Source organism: Triticum aestivum, chromosome 7A (genome assembly GCF_018294505.1).
Source record: "Triticum aestivum cultivar Chinese Spring chromosome 7A, IWGSC CS RefSeq v2.1, whole genome shotgun sequence".
NCBI classification, from domain to species: Eukaryota; Viridiplantae; Streptophyta; class Magnoliopsida; order Poales; family Poaceae; genus Triticum; species Triticum aestivum.
In genome coordinates, this window is record NC_057812.1 from 443922213 (window position 1) to 443928427 (window position 6215).

The window sequence follows — 6215 nt, forward strand, 5'->3', positions numbered from 1 at the left end:
GGAACAATATTGGATTTAACATGATTATTGTTACTACTAGAAGAAGAATCTTTCTTGCTCTTGTTGCTAGATTTTACTTGTGGCATGTAAGTAGACAAGAGTAAACGCTTGGCAATGTAAGAAGAACTTTTCTTATGAAGATAATCATTGATTGCTTTTAAGAACCCATGCTCTTGCTCTAGATTGAGCTTTTCGAAGCATAGCTTCTCATGAGTCTTTAAAAGCTCTCGATGATCCTCTAAGGTAGTTTCATGAGCTAACTGTAATGCCCCGGACACACCCTCCTGTGGTTGTTACTCCTGGCAGGATCTAGAATGGCCCCACAGATCAATACTAGTATTTTCTACGCACTTTGTCCTCACTCGTGCGCACCCGGGAGCAACTTCCCGGTCGGTCACCCATACTAAAACTACTCCAAGCTGAGCATGCTTAACTTTGGAGTTCTGTTCGAATGGGCTCCCGGAAAAGAAGGAATTCCTTATTGATATGAGTAGTCTATCATCCCTAATAAGCCAGGCTATCACACTAACTTAAGAGTGATTAGTTCTTTAGTTAGATGCTCAATCTCCTTCTTATCATCGTCATTCATTTTCTCTTGATTAGCTTGATTAACAGCAATTTCATCATAGTTTTCATCACTAGAGTTGTCAACAAGTAAATCATCATCACCTAGCAAATCATGTTCATCACTATTGAAATCAACATACTCGAGGTGTGATACCTTGGGGCCTTTAGCCATGAAGCATCTTCCAATCCCTTCATTTGGTGAATCAAATATCCCGTAGGAGTTGGATGACACAAGTGCAAGATCAGCAACACCTTCATCTTGAGTATATTCGGAGTCGGAGTGATAGCTTCTCTCGGAGTAGTTGTCGGAGTTGGAGTCGGAGTCGGATACCCATTGACCAACATGAGCTTGATGTCTTCGTCTTGTGTAGCTCTTTGATGACTTGTCCTTCCTTTCTGAATCCTTGCTTCTGCAAGAGGGTCTTCGTTCATAATGATCATCTCTACTCCTTCTCTCTCTTGGTGGTGATTCCTCTCTTTTGCTTATCCTTTTAGGTGAGTCTTCTCTTCTCTTGTAGGGAGTCGTACACTCACTAGAGTAGTGTCCGGGTCTTCCACAATTGTAGCAATTGCGATCAGGACTAGAAGATCTTTTGTCATTGTAGGACCTTGACTTGGAACTTCTTTATTTTCTTCTACTCTTGTAGAACTTGTTGAAGTTCTTCACCATTAGGCTCAATTCCTCATTGAAGACTTGTTTCTCACTTGATGTTGTAGGAGCATCACATGAAGCTTTGTAAGCACCACTAGACTTGTTGTGAAGCTCTTCTTTATCCTTGAGTGACATCTCATGAGCCAACAATTCTACCAACGACTTTCGTTGGCTTGAGATCTTTGTAATTGGGCATCATTTGGATCAAAGTGCACGCGGTGCCATACTTTCCATCCAAGGCTCTTAGGATTTTCTTGATGATGAATTTGTTGGTCATCTCTTGACTTCCTAAACCGGCAATCTCATTTCCGATGAGAGCAAGCCTAGAGTAAATTTCAGCGACACCTTCACCATCCTTCATTTTGAACTTGTCAAGTTGACTTTGAAGCACATTCAATTTGGATTCCTTGACGGACTCGGTACCTTCGTGGATATCAATCAAAGTATCCCAAATTTCCTTTGCATTCTCAAGATGGCTGATTTTGTTGAATTCTTTGGGGCACAATCCGTTGAAGAGGATATCGCAAGCTTGAGCATTGTATTGCAACATCCTCAATTCTTCCGCGGTTGCTTCACGGTTCGGTTCTCTTCCATCGAAGAATTCACCTTGCAAGCCAATACATAGAATAGCCCAAACTGCGGGGTTATGTCCAAGAATATGTATTTTCATCTTATGCTTCCAACTAGCAAAATTAGTACCATCAAAGTAAGCACCTCTATGGTGGTTATTTCCCTCGCTAGACGCCATACTCTCCTAGGTTGTGAAACCAAGTCTATGATCACCGAAGCTATGGAAATCAAGGCAAATGGAGACCAAAGCTCCGATACCTCTTGTAGGATCGAAAGTAGGTCTAGAGGGGCGTGATTAGACTACTTGACCAAATAAAAATCTAACATTTCCCAATTTAAGTCTTGACAAATTTTAGCAACTTAGCACGAGTCAAGCAATCAACCTACATATGCAATTCTAAGAGTATAGCAGTGGAATGTAAAATATTGCATATGAAGGTAAAGGGAGGGTGAGGGAGTCCTGGATTAGGGGGTGTCCGGATAGCCGGACTATACCTTCGGCCGGACTTCTGGACTATGAAGATACAAGATTGAAGACTTCGTCCCGTGTCCGGAAGGGCTTTCCTTGGCGTGGAAGGCAAGCTTGGCTATACGGATATGTAGATCTCCTACCATTGTAACCGACTCTGTGTAACCCTAGCCCTCTCCGGTGTCTATATAAACCGGAGAGTTTTAGTCCGTTGGACGAAGAACAATCATACCATAGGCTAGCTTCTAGGGTTTAGCCTCTCTGATCTCGTGGTAGATCTACTCTTGTACTACCCATATCATCAATATTAATCAAGCAGGACGTAGGGTTTTACCTCCATCAAGAGGGCCCGAACTTGGGTAAAACATCATGTCCCCTGCCTCCTATTACACTCCGGCCTAGACGCACAGTTCGGGACCCCCTACCCGAGATCCGCCGGTTTTGACACCGACATTAGTGCTTTCATTGAGAGTTCCTCTGTGCCGTCACCATCAGGAAGGATGCCTCATCCCGTCTTTAAATACGGCACCGTTGCTAAGGGACCTTTGGCTGTCAGCCAGACTCTCAGGCTAGGTGGTTTCCTTATGACCACCCGTTCGGCTGCTGCGCCGACGATGACCTCTCGGTTCATCGAGAGCAATCTTCACGTCAGCTCGGAATTCGCCGAGCAGCTAGATCCAATGGAGCTCTCTTCCCTAAACGAGCTCTTGGATCGCTTCGCCGCCCTGGGAGTCACTACGGATTACGACCAGATTGGGTCTAAACCCGATCTGAGAGAGATTAACTCCCCCCAGGTCACCCATCACGTTGTCGTGGTAGAGGGATAGTGCGGCGACCCTTCATCTATCTTAAGGACTAGATATGTCCGGATTCCCGATCCCTCCAAGTCGGATACCCGCGGAGGGGAGGACATCACTCAAGACCTGAACTTAAAGTCAGGTGACGGGCTAGATTCATTGGACAACATCCAAGAATCCAAACTTCCGAGTTCGGAAACTCCTTGGCCCCTGGGTCTCAGATTGGGTGAGGTTTCGGATTTGATTCCACCCACCCACCCGTACATAAGCGATCTATCCCAAATTAGGCAAGAGCCCGAAGAAACAGTACATCATTACTAGGCCAGATTCCTCCTGGTTATGAACAGGATAAAGGACTGTCGCGAGGAAGACGCGATTTTATTCTTCTGCAATAATTGCACGGACAAGGGAATCCTCAACGCCATAAGTTGTCGTGATATTACACGCTTCGCTGACTTGACTTCCATAGTACAAAAGTACTGTGCGACGGAAAGCGCCTGGAAAACCGAAATAAAATTTTGGGACAATCCGGCCCTGAATACAAACCCAGTCCGAAACAAAAGGGTGCATCATCACCAGACACCCGGGTTCAATACCAAAAAGCAAAAGCCCTCTACAGGGCACGGAACCGTACTGGAAGGATGGGTTAATGGACCCTGTAAAATCCACAGTGCAGAGGGCGCCACACCAACTCACAGCCTTAGAGCATGTTGGATACTCCGGCAGGTGGAAAAAGTTGGCAAAGACCTTCTAATTCCAGAAGCCACAGAAAGCCACCCCAGAGAAACCAGTACGGTATCAACAGTCTTCGAGACTTTCGCATCAAATAATATGCGAAAAAGAACACTCTGCGGCCTTGCCGAAGTCTATCAAGTAGCAACAATAAACCCATGGAGTGACACGGCTATTACTTTTAACGCTAATGATGAACCTAAATTCCAAACAGCCCGAGCACCAGCCGCATTGGTCCTTAGTCCAACAGTGGATGGCTTTCGTCTTACCAAGGTACTCATGGATGGCGGTAGCGGATTGAACCTCATTTATGAGGAAACCCTTCAAAAAATGGAAATAGACTAGAACCGCATTGAGCGAAGCAGCACAACCTTTAGAGGAATAATCCCCCGTCGGGAAGCGCGCTGTACAGGAAAAATCACACTAGATGTGGTGTTCGGCACGCCGGATAATTACAGGTCCGAAGAGGTCACGTTCCAGGTGGCCCCGTTCAGTAGCGGATATCATGCTCTGCTAGGGCGGGAAGCGTTTACAGTCTTCCAAGCAATACCCCATTACGGGTACATGAAGCTCAAGATGCCCGGGCCTAACGAAATCATCACTCTCGTTAGAGATCCGGACATAGCACTCCGCGTCGAAAACAAGACAGTCGCACTGGCCCTCGAGGCGCTATCCGAAGCCCTAGCGGCTGAGGAACTGACTGCACTGCGCTCCATGGTAAATAGGGATGATGTGATACTCGATAAAAGATCCAAGTCCACCTCCTTTAAACCGGCGGACGAAATAGTCAAATTCCAGGTCCATCCAACGAACCCCAATAAAACAGCTTCCATCGGGGCACAGTTAAACCCTGATGTAGACGCCGCACTGCGAGAGTTCCTACGAGAGAACTGGGACATTTTCTCCTGGCACCCTTCAGACATGCCAGGAATCCCACGCAGGCTGGCCGAACACAGCTTAAATATCCTAAAAGGATTCAAGCTAGTCAAACAGGCTCTTCGGCGTTTTTCCAAACCTAAGAGACAGGCCATGGGAGAGGAACTAGCCAAGCTATTGGAGGCCGGATTCATCAAAGATATAAAACATCCTGACTGGCTAGCAAACCTGGTGATGGTACCAGAGAAGGACAAATCCTGGCGCCTGTGCGTTGATTTCAAAGACCTTAACAAGGCTTGCCCAAAGGATCCCTTCCCTCTCCCCCGCATTGATCAAATTATCGATGCTATCGCAGGACACGATTCGTTGTGTTTCCTCGACGCATACTCCGGCTACCATCAAATAAAGATGGAAGAGTCAGTCCAAGCCGCAACGACATTCATCACACCATACGGCCCATTCTGCTTCAACACAATGCCCTTTGGGCTCAAAAACACCAGCGCAACATAGCAGCGCATGATTCAGACATGTCTGGCAAACCAGATCGGCAAAACAGTGGAGGCATACGTAGATGATGTGGTCGTTAAAACAAGACACATCGAATCTCTAGTAGACGACTTGAGGCTAACATTCGATAACCTCCGAACATACGACATCAAGCTCAACCCGAAAAAATGCGTTTTGGGCGTTCCAGCCGAAAAGCTCTTGGGCTTCATTGTATCCGGTAGAGGAATTGAAACAAATCCAGCCAAGATCCGAGCTCTATCACAATTGGATATCCCGAAGGACCTCAAACAAATACAAAAATTGACTGGATGCGTGGCGGCTCTAAGCCGCTTTATCTCCCGCCTAGGAGAAAAGGCCCTACCCCTTTACCGCCTCCTTTGGCGCACCGAACACTTCGAGTGGACGGATGTAGCCACAGCCGGACTCGACGAAATAAAAGCCATCATGGCAACAAACCCAGTCCTGGCCGTGCCAAACATTGGCGAACCAATGCTATTATACATTGCAGCAACCCATCAGGTCATAAGCACAGTGCTCGTCGTCGAACAAGAAACGGACGGACACAAATTCCCCCTTCAAAAGCCGGTCTATTACGTGTCCACTGTCCTTACTCCGTGCAAGTCACGGTACCCGCATTATCAAAAGATTACGTACACGGTATTTATGGCATCACGGAAGCTGCTGTAACGCCCTCGATGCGGCTATAGCTCCCACGTGTCGAGGCACGACTTAGAGGCATAACCGCATTGAAAGCAATGTCGCAAGTCAGGCAATCATTACAACATCCCATGTAATACATAATAAAAGGGGGAGATAACATAGTTGGCTTACACTCGCCACGTCACATCAGAGTACATAAATAACATCCATCAAACAAACACTCATGGCCCGACTACGGCGCCAAAATAGAAAAGACCCCCAACATGCGACAAGGTCCTGAATCGATAACCCCAACTAGGCACCACTACTGATCATCTGGAAAGGACACGTAGTAACGCTGAGAGTCCTCGTCGAACTCCCACCTGAGCTCGTAATCGTCAACTGG